Source organism: Cydia amplana, chromosome 16 (assembly GCF_948474715.1).
Source record: "Cydia amplana chromosome 16, ilCydAmpl1.1, whole genome shotgun sequence".
NCBI lineage: Eukaryota > Metazoa > Arthropoda > Insecta > Lepidoptera > Tortricidae > Cydia > Cydia amplana.
In genome coordinates, this window is record NC_086084.1 from 7,008,560 (window position 1) to 7,035,825 (window position 27,266).

General features: G+C 36.4%; 1 protein-coding gene across 1 annotated transcript in view; it reads left to right on the forward strand.

Annotated features, from left to right (window-relative positions):
* LOC134655511 (dystroglycan 1) overlaps positions 1–27,266 on the forward strand; it is a 129,667-nt gene that overhangs the window by 63,434 nt on the left and 38,967 nt on the right. The window contains exon 3 of the mRNA XM_063510980.1: positions 11,324–11,377. The gene's annotated coding sequence lies outside the window, so the exon portion shown is untranslated. The remainder of the gene's footprint in view (positions 1–11,323; positions 11,378–27,266) is intronic.

Genomic DNA, 27,266 nt, shown 5'->3' on the forward strand with positions numbered 1-27,266 from the left:
GTCACCAACTCCATGTGCCGATGCTAGGAAGGCGGGCAAGCCCACATCCCCCGCACACCGCAAACCGAGGCCACCGTGACGTATCGGCAAAGACGCTTGACCATTGTTCATCTGAAAAAGACACATTCAAGATAGTCTCTGCCGTACCCCTCAATGCACCGTCAAAAGAGGATATTTCACCCGGACACAACCATGTTGGAGTGGTTCTCAACAGGTATGTAATTTTGGGATATAGGTTGGGGGTATAGGTTATGTAAACATAAACTAATATTATTATGCCGACGACACTAATTTTAGAGGCCATCTCAATGCGCCATTAACACGAAATATAATGTACATAGCTGAGTAGGTAGTAACTGGGCAGCCTACGAGTATGTAGCAATGTGCTGACTAATACGAATAGTACGTTGAAGCCAGCAAGGTTTTTATATTGTTACATAATCAAAAAAAATATCTACTATCAGATGCTAGCAAACAGTTTCAGGTATAAGATCCTAGATACATATAAGGAAATGCATTTTACCTAAACACACGAGAGAGCATCCTACTTTTATGAATGAAAAAGAGTACACTACCCAAATTTTCCAGTTGTTAGATCCTTTAGCAGATAAGCACTGACCTGAGCCTGATAGTGTGAAGTTACATAATGCCGGTCTAGATACGCGACGACGAAACTCACGGAGCCACCGTTTGAAACAACAGCTGTTGTCTACGGAGACATTGCTCCATTCCCTGGCTCGAAGTTTCTAACAAAATAAATAGAATCTGCTCGCCGTTCGTTGTTGCAAAATAAAATAAAAATAGTTTAATGGTAGTTCTCACGTTACAATAGGTTATTATTTCCCTTCCAATTATAGTATTTTATGCAACCGTTGTTTAAGAGAGGTCAAAAAAGGCGAGTGGCGTGAGTAACAATTTGAGGCGAAGCCGAAAATTGTTAATAAAGACGCCACGAGTATTTTTTGACTCAGTTAAACAACGTTGCATACAATACTTTTTCTACGACCAAGCACTTACTTTGAAATAAAATTGTAAATTTAACAAATATTTTTAATTCAAGAACTAGCAAAAATGGAAGGTACGGGCGGGAATAGATTGAATGAATGAATGAAATTAAAAAAAACATGTCTATGGTTCACTTATTTGTCAGAGATGACATTTAAAATAAGGTTGGTAACACTGTATTTCATTCAATATTTTTTAAGTGGTCATTACACGAAGTATCGTAAAATCGCCAAAAAGATACTGCGTGTAAGCACAAATTCTTTTTTGGGGAATAGACTAAAGACTTGACTATAAGGTAGGGTTTTAAAGGTGTGTGCACAACCCTTTAAATGACAAATAAAACCACTCGCCTTTTTTGACCTCTCTTAAACAACGGTTGCATAAAATACTATTAAGGATGTGGCACAGAAAAAAGTACTAGCTGTTCTTTTGCCTACAATGCTTCGTAAAAAATAATAAAAATCTTTTGACAGTTTCCCACCTAAACTTCAATAAAAAAAAGAATGTCGCTTACGATTCACGTTATTATGAGACAGTGTTCTTGTGTTCGTACCCGAAAGGGCCCAATATGTCACGAAACCAAGCTGATTGCATATAAATAAATCGAAGGCGTTTGTAATGAAGCTGGTGAAGCATTATGTGGAGTATAAAAATGTTTACGGTTTACCAGAACACGGGAAAAAATAAAAAAGACCTCCTCCACATAGGATTTAAAACGGGTCTTGCAGATGTTGTCAAAAAATTCACTTCTATCATTGCGTTCTGGGCCTTCTGGGCAAGAAAACTAAAGAAAAAGGTTTGAAGATTCTCTAGATACAATCAGAAGGCGTTTGAATGAAAATGGTTTAAAATATCGCAATACAAGTTTTACCGATCACGCTCTTATCGTACATAGTGTACATACATCATTACGAAAAAGAATAATCTGTGTTTGAATAAAATTTGACGATAACGCACTTTATTCTATATACTAGTAAGCATAAAGGTACATTAAATTAATTAAATGAAATAAACGCACGCTTAAAATTTTGAATAGGAATATATTACCATATTTAACTAACGTTTGCAGTTTGGAACGGTATTCAACCTAGTTAGTAGTTCAATCCCTTTATTAATCCCTACAGCTGCACTGATGTCACGATTCAGAAACAACGCGTTAAGCCACTCGAAACTGAGGATAGTCTCCACTAATTTTAATAGCATAATTAACAAAACAGTGAAATGTGTTATGACAACGTTTAATTGGATTACATACATGCCTGGAAGAAGATTACAACCTGAACGTGTCTGGAAGAGTCTAGGGATTTTGACTAATGTAATTGGATATATTTTATACAAACCATATATTTATAGGTAAGGCTACCTGTTTCTAATCAAACCCATTGAACTTCAGGTAACAGGATCTCTTAGGTTAGGTTACCTTGTTAGTTACAGTGTCCACGAAACCATAAATTATTATTATAAATTTATGTGATCTGATGTATATAATAATGTGATTATGTAAAATACATATTGCATACCCGGAAAGGGGAAGCCGTTGTGAATGTATCATTTTAACATCTTGTTTGACACGTTAGACAATAAACAAATTCTTATTCTTAACACATTATGACCTACCTATACGTATGTGAATACTAAACACAAACAACTGTTAGCGGTTTAGTTATTCCATTGTCATTGCTCAGATTTACGACCATTTTACTGTCTGGTATTTCAGCTGGCATTTCCTAGAAGTTTTACAGTCTCGGTGACCTATATGTATGTATCATACTTCTAAAATACGCGGTCATTGTATTCACCAAACTGGGTGCGAACTAGCGCTCTAATTATAAAGCATTAACACAATGTAGCCGCAACACTGCACCATCAATTAATCTGTGCACTTAGACCTTATCTCATTGAAGTAAAGGCCGTAATTGCATGAACTGCATCAGAGTATGTTGGTGGGTGGGGTGTCTCGGTGCATGTATGACAGTTCAGTCACCGTAGCAGATTAATTCGCTCGCTAGCCGCGCGTGACGACGCGCCTTTCTGCCTTCCCATTCCATAACAACTTATCTCCTCAACACTTATGTAAGGTTTGCACCTTTTTTATTTATTGACAACTGTCAATAAATAAAAAAGGTGCAAACCTTACATAAGTGTTGAGGAGATTGCAACTGCACTAATCCAGATTTATATTGTATTCGTTATATTTATTTTGACGTTTTATAATTGACAACTGATACTCGTTATTGATCTCATTAGAGGGAAGATACTCCTTTTATACGATAACGTCGATAACTGTAATTTGTAATCAAAGTAGGTTTACAAATTTTGGCATATGTTGATATTTTATTTTGGAGCTCATAAGAAATTGTAAGTTTAGCTTAGTTTCAGACCTACGTAAACCAGTCTGCTATTACATCCGACCTATCCGATGAAAATAATAATGTATGAGTTCCAAAATATTTAACATTAGAACCTAATAACCTAACCTAACCTCGCGTAGGTATTACACCCTTTCGAAGTAAGAGGTTTATGCAACGCGCGCGCTCTAAGGGCTAGTGCAGACGTTTGCTAAGAGCTAACTAACTACATATACGCTCAAGAGTCATGTACCACTCGGTACCTACGTTATTTTCATTCGTGTTGGTTAATTATACGCCAGGCTGGCTTTATGAGCATCAATGTCACTTATGTCACTATAAACTACGTCGATGTATGTATTTCAAATTAAGCTCACGCAAATTCGAAACAGTATTAGAGTTATTCTGAATGTAATAAACGACAAAGTATTGCACCTATTTTATTTCATCAAGGTTGTAAATATGTATGCACATTTACATTTTATTACTTACATTGAGTTAATGTGGAAAATGCATATGTTTATGACTTTGTCTGTATGTGGACTAGGTACTTAAAAAGATAAAAACAGCATTTTAATGGTTTACTTTTAAGAAGAAGAATAATTATTTAATTATAATTAAGAAAATATGCAGTGCAGTAGTTAATTTACTCAGAGAAATAAAACGAGTCTCGTAAGATAACTCTCGTATAATTATATTAATTATCTTACTTTGTCGCCGGCTTCGACTGAGATACACAGGTGACCTGTCTAGAATGCAAGATGCTATGTGCTTAACTGAAGTGGTTTCTGTTGAGATTAGTCACCAGTCACATCCGACACCCCTCTTGCTACATAAACGGCTATATAATAGGCCATATATTCTTTGGTATACAATACAGCTATGTTTAATAGACATATTTTCGTCAATTCGTAGTTGATACAACATGATGGGTGTGTTTTAGGCGTAGTTCCATACAGACTTACTTTTCGAATGTTATGTTTCCCCTTTCTTCAACTTTGTTGCAGGAAAAATTGCAGCAACTTTGTATCGGCGGTAATTTATAATGTATTACGAATCTGATTGTAAATTTTGATGTAAAATAGGTCAAAATCCATAAACCGCATATCATCGGTCTGCGCGTCAGTGAGTGCATAAACGGCTTAACGCCCAACCGCAAACATCTGCGCGTGGGCAGCGCACAGTCACGTTGCCCTTATAAATCCCATTCAGATGCCGTTGCACGCACTGCATCTCCTATTATGATCCACACTGTTATTGCACACAACTGCGTGTATCTTAATTTAAATCTCTGTCTTACTGAAATCCTACTGGAAGTAATCCTAATAACAGTAATAACTATTAGGAAATACTTATGTATCAAAGTCAAAGTCTTACGGGATACGTAAAACGTTTTGGTTCACTATCTTTAAACGTGTTTGTTATTTTATAACTATTTGGCATAATATATGTACTTACACAATTTTACATTATTATTCCATCCCATCACGCAATTACCAAAAATACAAAAAAATACTTAAAACGCAATATCTTCTGTCTCTGTGGCGGCTCCTAAATTAAGCTAAAACATAGTCCCTTGATCGTAGTAAGCAGTTTTTGGCGTATTTTTTTCTTTCTATCATAAATTTAACCGGTCATTTTTTATTTAATATAAATATAACCCGCCCTACTTTAGCTGCTGTCAAATATAAATCAATAAAGCAAACGTGATATTCGGAATGAGACTTCAAAGAAATAGTGGAATCACAAATGGCAAGAATTATTTTGACGTAAATAAATAAGTAATGTTCAAACGAATGAGTTACTTATGCTTGGCATGACTGAATTCATCCCCAATCTGTCAATCAGTCTCGATTTACATTCTAATTTTAACAGTTTCGACACTATATTTTTATCTCTTGCTATTTTATACTCATAAATATATATGTATATGTATGTATGTTCGTAAATTGCTCTGTATATCTTTTATAGTAGGTATGCCAATATAAGACGCTTCGGTCATAAAGGTGCAATTCAATTATTTACTGGCTGAATAATATAATGTTTTACCACAAAGTGATAGGCCTGACTTGCATAGAACATAAATCGTTTTTACAGTGCCCTCATTCTGAAATACAGACATTAATTGGGACAAAGCAGTTGCAAAAAATGGAAAGACAATTCATATTATTCATATTGATAAAAAATCGTGATGATAGTAACTTCGTGAATAAGCTTAACGTGCCGACAATGTGCTCTCTAATAGCGGTCTTCAATCGTGTATGCCAAGATGACCAAGTATTTGTTAGAACGCCCTGGGCTTTACTATCAGACCGATAAGAAGATACTAACAAATTCACTTAACTTGATATGAAGAAGCCTTAAGCAAACTCTTGTGTAAATATCCTTGAAACTTCGCTAAAAGGCGGCATTGTTTACTATACGAGTACTATATAGGCTACTAGCAATATAGCTGTACCGTGTACGATATTTACATACCGTCGATGTATAGGTACTCTTAGGCAGCTGTTAGTCATGCACTCTTTTTAAATCCATTTCCCTACAACCGTTTCAATAGAGGTTCGATTGTTAAACTAATTGGAATCGCAAACCAGAGATCTCTGGTAAATAATTTATGCCGATAATAAACTAGCATATTGTCAATATCACATTCAACACTTGTGACCACGTCGTAATTACTTCGCTCGCCAGCCTAACAACTAGCCTAGTTACAGAACTCAGTTACATTTCACAGCCACAATTCTGTCAGTTACTAATAGAGATGTCCGTCGGGTTGCGCAACGCCGTACGGCGACAAACGGGCGGGCCGGATGACATCACGATATTCGAATAGCCGAATCGATGGTGAAATCGAACACATAGCAATTCACAGGCCCTTTTATTATGTTATTTGTGGTAATTGCTTTGTTAGTGTTCACTTGATTAAACAATCGATATGTGGCACACGATTGTCGAAACCAAATCGCTTTCATTTCGCCTGTCCCTACTCGTAACTCGTAATGTGGTAAAATATTCTGTCAGTTGGATTCGCGTAACAACCCAAATGTCTTCAGACATGCGATACTTGATTTTATCTAGTCCAGGGCAATCATTATTTTAATACGCACCTTGACCTACTGCATTTTTCTTTATACATATTTGCAAAAAAAACGTACCTAAATAACATAATTATTACAAATTGGGGCAAATATGACCGAAGAAATGCCAACCTTGAAATGATATTCATCGACAACAAGCCTTAAGGCTTGTTTGGATATAATATAAACCTCTTATATCAACGAATTTTACTGAAGTTTTCATGTTGGAATTTTTCATATTTCATGCATGGTATTACGTTATTAAAATATTTTCGTATGATATTGCATCTGGAGCATTAAATATTTATAGCTTTATTATCATCAAACAGCGATAAAATCGATGCGCAATGCTAGCAAACCGTACCATCCCCTAGTTTCGTGTTATTTGGGCGAGCTCTAAAAATTAAACGGACAACAGATGTTTCTACTTTACGAGCCGATTTCACCATTGTTAATAAATGGCCGGTTTCAACTGTTTTGTTTAATTTTATTAGCATATTTATTGCGCTGAAACTTAATAAAGCGTAGCTATTAGGTGTAATAGGTAATTTGAATTATGAAGTTCATTTCAGTAGTTCTACTTGTGATTTCATGCTCAGAATTAGAACCTAGGCAAGGCCTGTTTTTTTGTTAATCACATTGTGTTTAATCACATATCAACTGTAATTTAGGTAAACATTAATAATCATTAACTGAGGTTATTTCTATATGTAGGTACCGAAAGCATTTGTATGGATGGAATAGGTAGTATAGGTATTTATTTTTGAACTACAAACTTTGCTTGTTTGGATCGCAAACTTCGCGAAATAAGTAGATAAGGGGCTCTTACAACTCTGTATAAAATTTAATGATGTCGATGTAGGTAAAACAGTAGGTACATAATAATCGAGCACTTTTGAAACGACGAAGGTCAACTAAAATTAAAACAAATATGTATCAAATTGCCTGTGTTTATCGTACGTGTATGTTCCACGTGTAAAAGTAACTATCCGCTGACTCTGTTTGTAAACATTCTTACTTTCTTGTACATATTACCTTCTACTAAAAATATTCCGTCTGCATTCTAAGCCAAACTTTTTTCCATCTCGACTCTTTAAAGATTTATTAGCGCTTTTATGTTCCTCTTGTAATTAGGGGAAATAAAATATTAAACAATGACCTCGACCCAAGGTTCAAGAGTCCAAGACGCGTAAGCTTGCTAACAGCTAAGTTTACTGATTCATGAGTCACACATACGACATAAGGTGATGTTGTGTTAATCATGGATCTTTGAAGATTTGTTTACTTTATAACTTATCAATCTCTTGTTGGAAGCTAAAAATAAATATTTACATCTGTGACCAATATGTGCGTGGACATACCTACAGCTATCCAAACCAAAGACGTTAGGTACATTATTATTATACGATGTCCCTACATTTCATGTAAAAAAAAACGAATACATAGGTAGCATAATAGGTAGGCATAGGTATTATTATGATAGCATAATAATCTCGTCAGTTGCGCTGCTATACATTTCTGAGTGAAATCTAAATGATTATGCAATTATCTGTGTCGGACCGTTTTGCGTTTTTGGCTAATTGATATCAGTTTTTAATACCACGCCTCTCATTGCGGCATAGTCAATTAGGCCATTATGGCCATTTTAGGGTTCCGTAGCCAAATGGCAAAAAACGGAACCCTTATAGATTCGTCATGTCTGTCTGTCTGTCCGTCTGTCCGTCTGTCCGTCTGTCCGTCTGTCTGTCCGTCCGTATGTCTCAGCCACTTTTCTCCGAAACTATAAGAACTATACTGTTGAAACTTGGTAAGTAGATGTATTCTGTGAACCGCATTAAGATTTTCACACAAAAATAGAAAAAAAACAATAAATTTTTGGGGTTCCCCATACTTCGAACTGAAACTCAAAAATTTTTTTTTCATCAAACCCATACGTGTGGGGTATCTAATAAATAAATTAAACCAGATATAGAATACCCGTCTTATCATTAATTAAGATGTTTTTAGGGTTCCGTAGCCAAATGGCAAAAAACCGGAACCCTTATAGATTCGTCATGTCTGTCTGTCTGTCCGTCTGTCTGTCCGTCTGTCTGTCCGTCCGTATGTCACAGCCACTTTTCTCCGAAACTATAAGAACTATACTGTTGAAACTTGGTAAGTAGATGTATTCTGTGAACCGCATTAAGATTTTCACACAAAAATAGAAAAAAAAACAATAAATTTTTGGGGTTCCCCATACTTCGAACTGAAACTCAAAATTTTTTTTTCATCAAACCCATACGTGTGGGGTATCTATGGATAGGTCTGCAAAAATGATATTGAGGTTTCTAATATCATTTTTTTCTAAACTGAATAGTTTGCGCGAGAGACACATCCAAAGTGGTAAAATGTGTGTCCCCCCCCTGTAACTTCTAAAATAAGAGAATGATAAGACTAAAAAAAATACATGATGTACATTACCATGTAAACTTCCACCGAAAATTGGTTTGAACGAGATCTAGGAAGTAGTTTTTTTTTTATACGTCATAAATCGCCTAAATACGGAACCCTTCATGGGCGAGTCCGACTCGCACTTGGCCGCTTTTTTAAGAGCTCTAGCGCCTTAAAAAACAAAAATATCAAAAAAAGCAAAACGGTCCGACACAGATATTGACAATATTAATCTGTGTTGAAAAAATCATTGCTCTAGCTTGAAAACCCGCGGAGGAAACAGTCGAGTACGTTTGTATGGAGAAATGACCACTCCTGTTGGCTCTCAAGATTTTTGCAATGTAAACTGAGGTAAACAAAAATCAAGAATCAAAATGCACAAGCAAAGCGATGTTTTGATTTTAACGACGCTTGTTTCCCGTTTGCAGTTTTAAATCACGCACGATAATAACAAAGTTGCCTGACAAAAGGACCGCTTTATAAACGTGCATTAAGGCACTTTACATAAATTTCACCCAGCTGCCAACCAAAGGGAATTGAGAAAGTTTCCAAATGAATATACGAAAGCTTTTAAACGCCGGGAGTTGGAAACAAGTCATATGCAGTATTGCAGCGTATGCTGGATTATTCTTGCGATCGCTTACCGACTGGAAGCTAATCAAAAACTCAGATAACCAGTATAGTACGTCATCCGTTTGCGTACAGTTATTACAGGCGTCGGGTTCACAAGTAGACCAGTTTGTCTGAGTATAACGCTATGTTCGCGGCGAGCGATGGAAATAAACGATCTGACCGCCTTATGGTTCCGATGTTACGGGCTAGTTTGTTTTTTTAATTACTAACTAGGCCTTCGATTTATCCGTTGGCTGTAGCATCCGTTCATTTGCTACACTTTTCCGATACTGTCCTTATTGCTTTGTATTTTATACTATTCCATTTTGAATATAGGTAAAGAAAACTGCAAATATTAAATTCAGTATGCCTAATAGGCATAATTATTTTATATTGCTTGTTAAGCTCTTATAAAAAAATAAATATAAAAAAATAGCGACAAACCGCCTTTTAATCATCGGCAATTAATTAATGTCACTGCTTAATATTATCTCTTTTAATTCGTAACATTATGACTAGGTGTGTCATTTCCCCACAAATACAAATGTTCTTACTATCGCATGTGCCGCACTCTTCAACTAAGCAACCACGTCGTCGACAATGTAAGATTCCTTCCTAGATATCCTATCTCACAAATTCGGTACGAGTAAATCCATGAAGCATTTGTTCCCGCTGACCGTTTTCCTTGATTCGTCGACTGGAACGATCCCGCCAACGATTTGGTCTAAATACCGAACATCTCGCAGCTTCGAATTCTGCAAAGCCACAGCCACTACCGTGACGGAGCAAACGGTACTTGTTTATTGCCAAGTTTAAGATCGGCCAGGCTGATATCATTTGATAACTGAGCTCGGGCCAGTCAGGTTATTGGACGAACTTGTGTAACGTGACATCTGGATTCGTGATGACTACGCGTAATCGAAGAACGCTCTTAAACTGGTTTGTTTGAGGAATTACCTCGTTCAAGCTCGTCGATCAATGAGAATGGCACCGCAGCGCACATACGAGTATCGAATCTGAACTGTATAAGGCTTACCGATCCAACCCAATTTTCTACCTATTTATAATTGAGATAAGAGAATAAGAGGTTCATTTGTCAAATTTCCAAATACCCATTTATTAAACGTCCGCTTCAAAACTATTTAAGAAATTTAACACACATGAAATGAAGTGTCATTTTAGTGTCTGGGAATCATAAACAGAATTTACGCATAGATAGTTGTTACCTCGGAACCAAGTTTAAATGAGCTCTCGGTCGAGGCATGTTTAGCAAATAGAAACACTGGAAGTAGGTCAGAAGGCCTTAGGATTAGGCTCAAGTTTTGGTATTTGGATATTGCTCAGTGGTTTAGATATAATTTGTTAGGGATAATTTATATGTTTGCTTTGAGTTAAAACAGCAAGTTGGTTGTAAGACAATGGATTCAATAAATGTTGATTAAATAAGTTTTGATAAGAAATTTTGTTAACATACTTACTTCTTTTTATTTCTTACGCGATAATATTACCATGGTCCCACCGCACTGGTTCTTTTCAAAAAAACATTTAGTTTACAATTTAGCTAGACGGAGCTCGGATTTTTTGATTATAGAATAAACGCCGTAAGAAATATTTGTGAGTGGCTAAATTGTCTAATGGGGAAATATGCGAATGGAAAAATCATGTTAGGAATTAATGCGTCTGGTGTAAATTAAGAATAGGAAAAAATGCGAATAGAAGTTATGCTACAGGTAAATTATGATTTTGGGAAAATGATCTAATCAGTCTTTTTAATAGGTATTTTCATTTATAATTTGCCACTGTTTGGATAATCTTTATGTCATTAATAACATGTTATTTTGTCTTTCACAGATCAAATAAATAAGTTCCTGTAACGCCGTCCATCGCGGCTTTAAATTAAACAAGGTGAGTAACTATTATTGTAATTATAAGAAATTCCACGAATTAATAGTTGCTATGATTACAGAATACCAGGCTTACACGTGCAAGACGGTTTACGCCTACACAAAAATTATAAATAATAACATTTGGGGAAGTTAGAATATTATACTATGCAATCCAACCCGATGAGTCGTCCAAATAAAGTGCATTTGTTCTCATTTCTGTGAACCAATATCTCGGGCTAAACCACTCCGCATGCTCTTGCGAAGCATAAACACAGCAATCTAATGAAGTCAAATGAAGTTCAAGAAATTGAAGAAGCAAGAATTGTGTGATTACGGTGACAGCATTTTATCGCTGACATCCACAGTATCCACATAATTATCATGCCGTGAATCTATTCTGATTGCTTACGCAAACGCGGTCAATCAATTTTTTCGAGCTAACCAATGTTACTTGGCCGTTCCATTACAACATAGTATAATTTTAAAGCATTCTTAAACTGGTTCATCAGATATAATTCGGATGTGCTTGGTGAGCGTTTCGAATAATAAATAACCCTGCTCGAGACAATTTAAAGCTTTAGGTAGCTACCAAAGGCTGTCTGTCTCAAAGACGCGCGTGCCGCGTGGCACAGATCCCCACTTCTGCATTACAAAGACACCGCCTCTTATCTCAAAACGCTCCAAGTCTTACGCAAACTCGCGCTACTCTCTACGACATGCATTTACTAATTAAATATTCACTAAAACATCTACATGATTATATATATCGTCCAGGTAATAACGATAATTTCCAAACAGGTACGATGTAATAAACATCTATCATCGTCAACCTTAATAGACGTCAGACGATGTTTATTCCCCTGGCCAGCCAAAGCCGTTGTCAAATTATTTCATGCTTTATTACAGGCATCATATCGTGCGAACCTTTAGTTATATAAACTTGGCACTGGTCCAACTTCCACGAGAGAACTTCAAAGAACTAGTGTTTGTGGAGCATTTACTAAAGGTTTTTCCCGATTGTTTTATTTCTTGCTTTAATGAGAAATGTCCGGCGAAAACAGGAACTAATCGAATTATTTTCAATTCGCAAATTTTTTTGAAGTGAAAACTTCTTTAGCGGCGCTGGGCACTTTTTGAGGTGGGGAAAAAATGATAAACTCGAGACAGCGTAAGGCGATCACGTGGCCGTAAGGGGCGTAAGTCGATCACGTGACCGTAAGCCCCGTAAGGTGGCCACTCATAATTTAAATGGCATTTAAATCAATAAAGAAAAACTCAATGTTATTTGACATTTATGTTGCGGACTCCTTTTCAAGACTCTTTACCTATGTTCAAATAATTTGACGTTGTCAATGCAGTATGTAAATAAATATGTCAATGAAAAAGTGTGATCTTATTTGAGAATGATAATAATATATAATAAATAAATAGAATACCTCCGCTAAAAGTATGTATCGTGTTACCGGGCGTCGGTAACATAGTGAGGTGAGTTTTCACTTCTATCGGCACTCCCGGAGTGCAACCCGTTTTTTTTTGTTACAGAATAAAGTAGTTTTTTCCTGTGAGTAAAATATATTTAGTCGACTTTGTACGAGTACTATTACTTTGTACCTCGGAAAATTCAACAAGACTGTCTAGAAATCTCATCCAGCTAGAAATCATCTTAATTCCAACTTTCTAACCCGTAAAACGACATCCGCGAACAAATTTGCACTAAAGATGAAATGGATCGATGAAAGCAATAACTCATGAATAGAGAAAAGGGGTGAGAGCAGACATTAGCCAGTTTAATGCAAATCGACGCGTATATAACCAAGGTTTAGTGCCCGTCTAGAGCGTCTAGACGATTCCCGTCCTGGTTCTCCTGCCAACTGCATCTCGGACCAGTATACATACTCGTAATTTGATCTCCGGTAACTCATATTTTCAGCGGGTTTTGAGATTAAACTTAGATGACCAACTTTATCGCGATATAATATTTAAGAGATGGAGGCGATTGTGTAGGAGGGCCTACCGAAATTTTTCTCATAAATCTACTTGAAATATATTTATATGTTAAATATGTAGGTTTATACCTATGTTTAATTCCATAACGAGCACATGCCATTATAATAGAATTTTACCTTCTGTTTTTAATAATTAACGAAAACATATAAAAACTCAAAAATACGCGTTTTCCCAGAGATAAGTAAGACCTAGCTAGATCGATTTTGCGCCCCTGAAAATCCCCATATAGGTACCTAGCAAATTTCATCGAAATCGTTAGAGCCGTTTCCGAGATCTCCGAAATAAATATACAAGAATTGCTCGTTTAAAGGTATAAGACTCCGTTTAGCGTGTCGTTTGTATCACAAGAAACGAGAGTTTTTGTAGAACGGGGACTGTGAGTTATTTTCAGCAAACCTTTAGGCTACCGATATAGACGTGGACATTCCTTATAAGGTACAAAAACAAAAGTTTCTCTCCAATAAAAATTGCACAAGGCAATCTACTGGCAGAAGTTTTTTGTCATTTTCGTCAGGTATTCGAATCGAGCGAAGCATGACCAACCCAAAGCAGGTAGTCGCTTAATGCGAAGTGATAATGAAATCGATTCAGTCAGACAAATAAATTGTTCCCCGAAAGCGTTGCCCAAAAGGGAGAAAGGTGTTTTAAGGACAGTCGCCGTAAATCACCGTGTGGCGGCTGCAGGCTATGTGAGTAAGGATGCATGTGGCCCTACTCATTGCAGATTTGGAAATAAATATGAACGATTACAAAGCCGTGGTATCATACATGTTTTAAGGCAAGCATTAGTTAATGGCTTATCTGATTTAGGATAAAGCTTCGCATCGACTTAAAGTAGGCAAACGGACGTATGGAGTTCTATGAACGTCCCTTAATCTTCCACGTCTTAAAAAATCGATACAGGGAAACCGGTCTAACATTGGTTTATAAATATATATAGAACATCTCCTCTAATATGAGAACTATAGCATTCTACTTATACAATAAAGTCGAATAATATATTCCTATATGGTTTATAACGTATGCCTAAGGAATATGATTGAAAATCGTTTACCTATTATAGAGTGGACTGTACCCGAAGCGATAAGCGCTAAGCCATGGCATTAAGAAATATTTATTATCCATTCTAATGAGCCTCCGTCACCGGTAATAGATCACTGTGTCCTATGTCAAGATTACAATCCTTATTTGGTCATAGCAGCCCCAGTTTAAGCTGTAAGTACCGTATAAAGATTACTGTTGACAATGTCAACTGACAACCGTTACCTAGTTACTATTATCAATATAGGTATTTCAGTCGCATAAGCCTTGATGCTGTGGTCACGACTGATGAGAAAAATGATTGATTGATTCGTGGTATTAACCAAAATAATTTATTTCCAAGACCAACTTCAAAGTTTTTTCCTACAAAGAAATATTGGATTGATTTTCTATAATGGACCAGGATTTCTTGGGGGATGGAATATTCATGAACCTTTGATGAAACAAGTTTATCAAAATATTGGAATCGGAAGTTCCAAATGCCTGAAAATTCAAAATTATTCTCTAGCCTGACACGAAAACGAAGAGAGTTCAAACTCTAGTAATCAGCACAAGGTCCAACGATTGGCCGAAGCTACCGTATAAACATAAAGTGCAATTTGGTTACTTTATGGCCGAGCAATGGTTTGATTCATACCTATTGATGTTTTTGACAAGGTTTTCACTATTTCTGAAGCTTGTTACTTGTTATAAACGACGATGTTTAGACATACTCGGTTGAGAAAACGACATCTAGATGTTTCTGTGTGAGGTCCTCTGAAAAAACCTTACTTACGCCTGCTCCGCGTGCCTAAATAAATAACCACGACGCCGAGGCATATGCCGCGCAATCTGTTATTTTTTGGAGTGCCTGGTGGAGATTGACTAATGACTATCACAAATACACGGATAGTGTTTACGTACTGGTAAATGTATGAGTACCTTGCCCTTGTAAGTTTCAAATAAAACTAGTCGCAAAATAAGGATGTATAACTAGTGAAAGCCATTTTTTTGGGCGCCACGCTCAAGTATTTACTGTTTTAGTGAGAAAAGTTAGCGGAATGAAATCCATCTACAAATATCATTTCGAAATTGCATTAAAGCAATAGGTACTTGCAGAGCCAGTGCTACAGTGCCTAAAAAGCATTTTGATATAACCACTGAGGTCATTATTATGAATGCGTAATGCGTACTTATTATGTATATATGTGAATATGCCATTGGCGTAGTCAAAGCTTTCGTGATTATTCGTAGTTTGGACTGCTGCACCACATCCGGCGAGCCGAAAAAGCTCACTGACCAAGGCTATTCGACCGACAAGTGCAGACAGCGGCCATTACGAAACGGATGGAGGATTTAATAGGCGGATTAGACTCTCGCGCGAGCCACGAGACGAGCCGCGAGCCGCGCCACGAGACGCGAGTGTAAGCGGTGGGCTCGCGGCTCGTCTCGTGGCTCGCAAGCTCGTCGAGCTAATATAATTTAAACACTAACGGCACGGCATAAGGTTTATAACCGAATGACAAGCCGAACGCGAGTGTAAGCGGTGGACTCGCGTCTCGTGGCGCGGCTCGCGGCTCGTCTCGTGGCTCGCGCGAGAGTCTAATCCGCGTATAAAGGATAAAAAGTCCAGTTTTCCTTAAGAGCTCGCTCGTAATCTCCACGGAACCTTTAGGCGCCTTAACGGGACAATTGTTTAGAAACCTCTTTCGTGAGTGCATGTCGGCAGTTTGGTGGACGCCGACAGCATGCGTCTTTTGTTTTTTTTTTTCTCGTAGCAATGTGATCCATTTGAAAGCGATTGTTGTGTATGTTTTTATTTTGGTTTATTGATTTTACTTCCAACATATTTCTTCTTGTCTTAGATTTAGTGTTCCGCACCAAAATTACTTATTTTCGGAACACTTATGTAGTTTATAGTAATCTTAACTTGATCGTACTTCGCGGTGCGCAATTATTTAATTCATGTAGAACATTTGTTCTCGACCGCAGTTGGTGTGTCTAAAATTTAAATCAGCAACATTGTGAGCACATCGTAAAGCATAGTTCGGCGTGATGTCGGGAATTTACGACTATACAATCAAAACACTACCGTTGTAAAAAGACAATACTCGTTTACAGCTACCACAATCATACAGCCTTCTTCTATTAAAGATGTAAAACATTGGCGAAAATAGATGCGCTGTTCCCACATTGTCATAAAACATAAGACATGCGTTAACGATGTAACCCTTATCACGAAGACATAAGACATTAATTCGATTAACTTAGGTTTCTAGGTCCGTTTTGTTTATGCCGGCCTGAAAATCTTATACACACATTTCGCTTTAGAAAGCGGGCAAATAGTGTTTGGCTGTGTTTTGCTTTTGTGCGGAAAATACACATTTCCACGCCTGCTTAAACTGTTTGCATAATATAGACATACTCGTAGACAGGCGTAGAGAAGGAAAATGGCAAATAGAAAGTTATTAACAATTCATATATGATATATGTTTGCTATAATATTCTATGGCGTCTCTTAACAGAGATGACAAAACAGGTATTTAGGCGAAAATGTCACATATGATTTGTACATGAAACGTCTTATATAAGTAATCAAATCTCAGCAAAATTTTAAGGAATACAATACAATGAAGCACCATGATAGTCTACGAATGTATAAAGATTTAAAAGGCAAAAAAACCTAATACAATATGTATAGGCCGTGGTATAGGTGGAACTTATAGAAGCATAAAGTTAAAGGAGTCAGTTCTATTGTATCGTACTAGCTAAAATAGCAGTAAATACACTACTAATTACCTACATACACAGTCTGTTTACGCAAAGTGAAGTGTTACCTTCACATACACTTATTTACCATCATTTATATGACCGCATGTACCAGATGAAATCCAATGATGGTCATAAAAATGCACATGTCATGTTCTATTCGGCTGGTAACTTGAATACGTTTGATTAAGCATAGACAAACCATTCGTGCAAAGATTAAATTAGCTGAAAATATAGCTTTTCTATCCTTCCACTTGGCCGCACTATAGAATTAATTGAATTACTGTTTAAATATTGGTTCCACGCCCAGAAACACTGGCGATGGTTTTATGACGTCAACTCTGTAATTATACTTTCCAGACATTTTAAACAATAGGTCTGATTGCATTCGAGTCTCAGAATATTTTAACGTGTTCGTACTTCGTATTACTCAATTGAAAATATAATATGGTGGTTACTTAACTATGGTCCAAGAGTACCTAAGCCGTAGTTTTCTTTTAAATCCGGATAAGAGTGTTAGAAAGTGGTGGGTGCTGCGATGTATATTGAATACCTCAGCAATGGTTATCAGAGGAAAGTTTATTTTCTTTTTCTGGCGCATTCTTTACCAAGTCATTATCAATATGACCTCGATAAGCGCACTTGGTTTGCCTGAGCATTTGACTCGTTGAACTTGGCATTTAAATTTTAAGCATTGGTTTAATTTATTTTATATTGAATCGACATATTTCTCGTCTGCACCCAATATATTGTACCTACACCGCCAGATTTTTAAAATTCGGGTACCACATCTGGGCGAGATATCTTCCCTGATTAGAGCACACCTCAGTCGTTAGACTAATAAGTCCGCGTTGGAGGGATTCAAGGTTGACTCGGTTTACGAGCCAACTTAATCGAGTTCCGGGGAACGCGGCACTTTACTTCATCTAATATAAAAATATTTCAACAATTTTGGTCCCTATTGCAATAGCCTAAGGTGCAAAGTGTCGAAACATGTTTGTATACAAGCGCGAGGTACTGGGGTACGTCACTGTCGATTGAAGAAGTTATATCCACACGTGAGGAGATTAAATCTATCTTTCATGGAATAGACCAAACTATTGGGTTTTATTTTTACAGTGGTGCACTGACTACAACAGACAAATGTCATACTGAGCTACCTAGTATTTAAGGGTACGTTTACTCCACTGGTAGTTAACATTAACACTAGGTGAGGATGACTTCCGTAGGAGGGTGTAGTGAGGTGGTAAGAGAAGCGCAAAATGTTTACCCATAGAAATTTTGGGGCACAAAAAGCATTTAACAGTTTGTAACATGTAGAGCATTCTACACGAGTACGATACCATATATAGTGAATGTAACATTACTATTTATAAATAGCTTTTATTTCCTATTATTAATGAAGTTTAGGTTTAACACAGGAGATATATATTTTCTTAGTTAATTCTTATGGTTTGATTTAGGTACAGTTTCCTGTTTAATTTTCATAACATCTGTCGCATCATTCTACAGAAAAACCTATACAAATATGTATTACAATTTCGTCTAGTGTTTTCCTGCTAAGGTGATTGTTTGCGCTGTTAAAATCGGAAACACGCAGTATAATACTTTCGAACTTCCCGAACAGATAAATTACCAAAAAGTTTGAAACACATCTATCTGTCGGCTACCCGGAATATGTTTGTGAATAAACAAACACGAGAAGTGGACGTTTTTCATTATGAATTTCTGATTCGTGAACATAAAATGGTGGTTCGATGAACGATGGGTTGTGACTTCGAGCGTAACATCCAAATGATACATCAATGCTCAAATTCTCAAAACAATTAAAATATCGTGTTTTTCACAATTCTATGATAACATTGTAAAACAGAAGCTTAGCTGAGAACTTGGAAAGTCTAATGTAAGTTGGTTGCTAATAAACGTTATAAGTACCTAATAATATAATTATGCAACTGGCATTGTTACATTGAACTTAAAAAATCCTCATCGAATACATTACTCAAATTTCAAGTTAAAGTAGTCAAAGTTAAGGCAGAGTGGAGTAATTAGCGCATGATAAATACAATACAGGAGTACCAACATAAATTGGTACAAACATGCTGAACTATTGAGCACATCAAATGATACTAGCGTACCTACATGCTGAGCGTTCTACAGCCGTAGTCTGGAAAATGTCACACCTTTTACTAAGCTTCGAGCACATGGGGTGAAAACAATGGGTATTCTGGCCTTTAGCCGCACAATGCAGGCTGGGTGGGCTCGCTTTATTGTGGCGAGGCCGTGAATACGGGCTGCAAAAAACGGTGCGATATTCGCGAGTTACTTCATATGAGTAATGACGTTAACCGAGATCATTTCATGTTACAATACAAGAAAACTATCAAAAATCACAATAATGATTGTATTCGAAACACACTTTAGTTTTGCGCAAAACATACAATATTCAAGGGTCAACCTAATATTGAAGATATGACACTGTCTACGTTAGTTAAGATGTTTTTTTATTCATCTTACTTTCACCTAGCTACTTACTATACAGCAACACATTGGTATCTTAAAACCTTTAGGTACATCACACATCACACACAATACACGTATGTATTGACAAACGTTAAATATGAATACATTTATCCATCCTGAGTACTGTCAAGCTTTCCATACAAGTAAATTTAATGAACTACGATTTCAGACGCTTTGGGGCAATCGGCCCTAAGGGCCACTCCACACTAGCGTCTCCCGAGCGTCGGCGTTCAGTCAACTCTATGGCGGCTGCTTGACGCACAGTTGGCTAGACTCCGACGCTCAAAAGACGCTAGTTTGAGGTGGCCCTAAGTAACATGTATAACAAATGTACTGCCCCCTTAAGCCATTTAGCGGTATCTCAAATCAAAATTTAATGCAAACATATACTTTATATTATTTATTCTATAATTCCATTTTCAACATCATTTGTTTTTGAGATACCGCTAATTGGCTTAAGGGGGCAGTGTACGGGTATTCAAATCGATCGGAACAACTACACGCTTCCAAATAGCTATATTGAGTGACTATCGAATATAATAAGATTAATAAGTCAGATTGAAACGGCAACTCTTCCTTCACACGGTGTTTGAGAACCCTGTAAAATCCACCCTCCAATGCCTTTGTGGTATCCAATTAAATATGCACGACCTAACCATCGTCATAAAGCACTTCTAACAAATGTGATCGCAATGTGAACAGTATCGGCAGTCGGTCTAAGACTAAGGCATATTTATAGCACCTCAATACTGGGAACTGCGTCCGTTGGAACGAAAATGTAGTAAGCACACCACGCACCTTCATTGTCTTACATCGTTATTCTCCTGGAAGAATCCACGACATTATGATGCACGCGAGCGCAGTAGCGCACGGGCACGTGACTTCCGCTGTCGAAATAGACTTGCGCCTTCTTTCGTCGCGCCTCACAATAACCTCACCTTTACGAACAATACTGTCGTATATTATTTTGAATATTATGTTTACATGCGACCTTTCTCTCCCAATGTGAGTCTACAGCATATTCGTAAAGGTTTACATCCACTTTGAGTTACAAATAAATTTGAACTCTGTTTTGCAACGGTGAGGGTTGCATTTCCAATAAGAATATAATGAGATACGTTGTATTCTCAAAGTTAGTTGTTATTCCCTTTAAAATATCACTTGCGGCCTTTTCAGGACAGGTTAAAAATGGCGGAAGTTCTTTTTTGCTATCAATCCATCACTCGGTCCCCACTCACTTTAAATCGTTTATCTTTTTTGGTATTCTTTACAAACATCCTTATTGCGATATTTCTATTTGTTTAGGTAATACACAAAGATCAACTAGTTTCGTTTCGACGAACTTCAAAGTATAAAGCTCCAAATCTCAGTATCAGAGAGAATTCTGAGAGTCCCGTTTGAAAGCTCTCGTTTAAAATGAAATGTTGAATCTGAGCTTTTCTAAAATTTAGTGAAACGGAAAATACTGGAATATTTCGAGAAACGCAGACTATTTCGGTTAGAGCACTCTTTCAAGTCGAGAGTGCTTCTTTCGCTTGCGAGGTTTTACGTAAAATGATGCTGTGCCGACCGACGACGCTGAAAATTCTAGATATTTTTTGAAAACGCTGTAAGGTTTATAGCCACTCTTTGTAAACGTTTGAACTTTGAAGACATGAAAAATACTACAGGTACATTTATTTTATAAACAACCTAAGTATATCAAAGTAATATCCGTTTTTTTGTACTTATATACAATTGTTTTTTTTTTTTACAAAGACGTGTACATTATTGTGTTATGGTTTTAATGGGGTTTTGCAAGATTTGGCCCTCCCGGGTCTTGTTAAAATTTCATTGCCTCTCTTTGTGTTCCAAGGTCACACATACCCGTGTTCTGTTTTTCAATCAGCTGATCCTTTACGACCCCACCTTACTCCAATCAGGTGCCGTAGTCAAGTCGTGAATTATTCACGTTATGACGACCCTGATTACCAGCTGACCCAAATTCCCACTGGCATGTAGAGTACCCTCGCAACCCTACCACATACAAAGCTTATGAAAGTACTGCACTCCTAGGCGTATACGCTCATTTGGTTATTAGCACTTCTATGAGCCTCGAAAACCGACGACATTCCCTGTGCGGCACAAATATAATTACTTTGCCTCTATACTATCTGATCATGCCTGTTTCCGGACGTAATATCTGCGATTTTGCGGTAATAGGTATGAAGCCATTATTTAGGACGAAATAACTTTGAGGAACTTGTTCGGTTTAGATTTAGATAGTACTGAAAGTTAGTTCATAGTGACATGCGAAGAGTTGTAAGTAGGTCATGATACAGTACATAGAGAATACAGTATATTTTATTGTGTAGGTGGTACCTACTAGGTACATATGTAATACTAGCTGTTGCCCGCGACTTCGTACGCGTGGATTTGTATATTGGTGGTTATATATTCTACATTAGCTTAGAACATTATGCAGCAAAATATTGCAGTAGGACGGTTAATCATTTGTTAATTATTAATATTATACAACGCATGAGACTTGTCTTTCACAACCTACGAAGTTTCTAGCCCCTAACTAAATAAAATTGTTCACGACATAATCCCTCTCAAACTCCTTAGAAGATTTTCATGTCCTCTATTTACCTAACTACCTATTTACGAAGTTTGAAGTAAATAAAATTTGAACCCTATATAAACTTTCAACCCCTTTTAAACCATTTTAGGGGATGAATTTTAAAAAACGCTGAAATTACTTTTCTTGTATTCTAATAATATGCCTCTGTACAAAGATTCAAGCCCGTTCTCACAAAAATGTTTGAACTCCATACAAACTTTCAACCCATTTTTCACCACCTTGAGATATAAATTTTCAAAAACGCTGAAATTTTTTTTTTCCGTTTTAAAATAATACCTTTTTATGAAGTTTCAAGTTCCTAGCTTAAAATAAAATTTGTACCCTGTACAAACTTTCAACCCCTTTTTAAACCTGTTAGGGGATGAATTTTACAAAACGCTGAAATTACTTGTATTGTCTTCTAATAATATCCCCAAATACAAAGATTCACGTCCCGCGCTCAAAAAAATTTTTGATATCCATACAAACTTTCAACCCCTTTCTCGTCACCTTAGATGAATTTTCAAAAACGCTGAAATTAGTTTTCTTGTGTTTAAATTTAATATCATTTTGCAAATTTTCAAGTTCCTACCTTAAAATAAAATTTGCACCCCAAGACGAACTTTCATCCCCTTTTTAAATCCCTTAGGGGTTGAATTTCCAAAAACGTTGCAATTACTTTATTTTGTAATCGGCTATTATGCCTTTCTAAGAAATTTCAAAGCATTTGTTATGGATTCAAACTTTCAACCCCTTTTTAACCTTGTTAGGGGATGAATTTTACAAAACGCTGAAATTACTTTTCCTGTCTTTTAATAATATCCCCAAATACAAAGATTCAAGTCCCGCGTTCGAAAAAATGTTTGATATCCATACAAACTTTCAACCCCTTTTTTACCACCTTACGGGATGAATTTTCAAAAACGCAGAAATTAGTTTTCTTGTATTTTAATATTATATCTTTTTACGAACTTTCAAGTACCTATAGCTTAAAATAAAATTTGTACCCTGTACAAACTTTCAACCCCTTTTTAAACCTGTTAGGGGATGAATTTTACAAAACGCTGAAATTACTTTTCCTGTCTTTTAATAATATCCCCAAATACAAAGATTCAAGTCCCGCGCTCGAAAAAATGTTTGATATCCATACAAACATTCAACAATTTTTTCACTACCTTAGGGGATGAATTTTCAAAAACGCTGAAATTAGTTTTCTTGTATTTAAATTTAATATCTATTTGCAAAGTTTCAAGTTCCTAGCTTAAAATGAAATTTGCACCCCAAGACGAACTTTCATCCCCTTTTTAACCCCCTTAGGGGTTGAATTTCCAAAAACGTCGCAATTACTTTATTTTGTAATCGGCTATTATGCCTTTCTAAGAAGTTTCAAAGCATTTGTAATGTATTCAATCTTTCAACCCCTTTTTAACCCTGTTAGGGGATGAATTTTCAAAAACGCTGAAATTACTTTTCTTGTCTTATAATAATATCCCCATATACAAAGTTTCAAGTCCCACACTCACAAAAATATTTGATCTCCATACAAACTTTCAACCCCTTTTTCACCACCTTGGGGGATGAATTTTCAAAAACGCTGAAATTAGTTTTCTTGTTTTTTAATATAATACATTTTTACAAAGTTTCAAATTTCTAGCTTAAAATAAAACTTGTACCCCATACAACCTTTCATCCCCTTTTTAACCCCCTTAGGGGTTGAATTTTTCAAAATCGCTTCTTATCTCTTGTACACTTTATAAATGCAACCTAGTGTGCAAATTTCAACGTTCTAGCTTTTGTAGTTTCTGCTCTGCGTTGATGAATCAGTCAGTCAGTCAGTCAGTCAGTCAGGACACTTGCATTTATATATATAGATGAAGCGCTGGCAATACAAATGTGGCAACACTCTCAATAGTCAAGTTAAAGCCCTTAAAAGTTCAGAAAAAATGATAGTTGAATTTCAATTGTTATTGAAAGAAACTTAATCGCCTCGTCTGTAAACAATAATTAAAACGAAAATACTATGTCCATAATGTTCGCACATTGATCTACGAAAGCATACTCCAACCATATAACTGAGCACAGCGGTTAGGGCTATCTGAAATAAATAATACAGGCGGCTTACCCATAAATACCTTATTCAGATTCAATGCATTGGGAAAGTTTCTCTTTGCCACATAATTGTTCTCCAAATACCGAGGGCCCAAAGTTTCCCTTTGAACATTTTTCGATTAAGTCCCAGCGTCGCTCCCCTAACTTAGCAATTCTTTTTAACTTGATAAAACAGGCATTAACGAGGTTTCACGTCGTCTTTGCAAATTATTTCTCAATTGTTAAGATCTTTTCGGTTTAAATTAAATATTACTTCGGCATTCAAATCTGAATCGATTTGAGTGTACTTGACTCAAAAACAACTCTGAGAATTTAATTACTAGGTATTTTAATTAGAAACACATTGAAATGGTTATTCAGATTCTGTTTATAAACAGTTATGAACAAGTTTATTATCAAAACAATTTTAATAAATCTAGTTCAAGCCAGCAACATTTCTTGCCTCTGAGTGGGCATTAGGTGCCCTCGACAAGTAAAAAGGGTAACTTTTACCCGGGGCCATGTAGTGTGAGCTGTGTGTTGACAAAAGTTGTAGGCATAAGTATGTATGTGGTAGACAGGAGATTTTGTCGGGGGAAAGGTCCATTGTGTCGACCCTCCGGCCCCGGCTCGAGGGCTTTGAGAGTATGATTGTAACACGCTTACCATTCCGCTTTGCAAACCCAAATTGATATCTCTGCTAATTTCATAACTTTATAGCGGGTATCTGTCGTGATATCCTTTAGCAGATTCGTTATCTCTGTAAATGAGATGTTATTCGTTTTGATGTTCTTCAGTTATTCTTATGTAGATAAAGACAAATATACTATGTATATTTACTAAAACAATTGTGTTGCTAATTTGTCTGGCCACTGGTGGCTTGGCATTTTCAGATTTAGAACAGAAAAGTAGGTGAGCGCCTCTCGTTTATTTATGCTTACTAAACAATACTCGTGCTTAAAATAAGAATTAACAAATCTATTTTACATATATACAGATTTATATTCCAGTGATTTATTAAATTTATATTACAAGGTCTTGTCTTAAGCAACGAAGTTTATTTTAGGTTTAAACTATTCTCAGAATCAAAAGACCGAATCTCTTTATTTATTACTTGGTAATGTTGAACCTGTAAACATTGTTTTAGGAAAAATGAGTCTTATCTAATTTCAAGAGTGCAAAACAACGTCTTTATGCTTAATTGTTTATAAAATTTTGTTTATAAAATATAATAACACAAGAGTGCTCACTCCATACATCAGTTAGACTATTAATTTCAGTGTCTACATCTAGCATCGAGTAGCGGAACTATCAGTACTGCTACATCTATTGTCAAGTAGCAGTACTGATACTACCGCTACTCGATGCTAGATGCTAATAGTGTTTTTGGTACTAAAACTGATGTATGGAGTGAGCAATCTATGTATTTTTTCTCTATGCTTAAACGCACTCTTAAAAAATGTCCTCTGTTTGAATTTGATAACTGCCTGACATTGATGGGGTGACGAACACCATCAGCTATACATAATTACTTCTCAGCCCCCTCCCTTTCCTGCTGTATACATATCTATTCGTAGACTTGACGATCTGTCGTATTGTAACGACCCTCGGCAATCTGTACTGTACGGCTACCATCAGTTTGGCACTGACATAAACGCCATCGAGAACGCAATTCACTTTCTATACATCTCGCTCGTACTCGCATATTAGTGCGAACGAGATGTATAGAAAGTAAATTACGTTCTCGATAGCGTATATGTCAGTTTTGACACTGTCAGTGACTCATGGTACGGGCTCTGGTTAAACATTTTACTTATTGCCAATATGTGCTCACGCTTACATTCTAGATCTATATGACTTTAGGAATGATTCTTCATAAAACAATCTCATCGTATTTTGGATATTCGAATCGTGTATGACATGAGCAAGTGGAAAGGCTTGTAAAATGATTTCATATTTATAATTTAATGCCAAGAAAACTTAAGCATCACCTAAACTGACTTCGCATGTCAACCTGCGCGTATCAAATTTCCGCTGCTGTTTTTTACTTTTTATGTTTTAATATTTTTGTATCGCGCCATATTTTGCAAGGGAACTAGCTATCTTTCCCCCGCCCCATGGGACCTCCGCTCTTTGAGTAAAATAATCAATAACGGCAAATTCTTGGTACTGGAATCAAAACGTATTAGAATAATGAGGCAAACATGGCGGGAACTTCAGAGGATTCTTTTAAGACTTCTTTTTTACTACTTAGTTAGCATTTGATATTCAAGACTCCATTACGAATGATAAAAATGTCATTCGCGTATTAGTTACTTTAGGTACTAATTCAGGGACTGTTGATGGTTTTCTAGTAGAAGGTTTATGACTAAAGTAATTAGAATAGGTATTTTTTTTACTTACCTTCTTAATACACGCATACATTCAAGTCCGTAGCCAATCTATATTAAAATTCTTAGCAACTGCCTCGAAACTGGTTGGGGGTTTTTTTGTTTACGTGATTGTTCACCGTACCACTGTACAAACTGTATTTACTTTTTTTTTAAATCTTACTCCAATTGTTAACAAAACAATATAAACTGGGCCTCCACCACTTGTCGTTAAGTTCTTATAGCAGCGGAAAAAAGTCACTTCGCGACTATAAAGATAAAACAACATTCGACATTCATTAGTGTATAAAGACAATCCAATTTACATTAAGCCTAAGCACTCAAATTGTATTTTTAATAATACTTTTCTCGCTTTTTGCCAACTTGTCAAGGGGCACAATTAATTCCAAAATTGGTCCGGACTTCTTCAAAATAATTGGAGATGATGTCTACATAGACATTGTCGCAGGATCTCCAGAACCGACCCCGTGTTAATACCCTCATTAAATCGGTCAACAGAATTATGTATC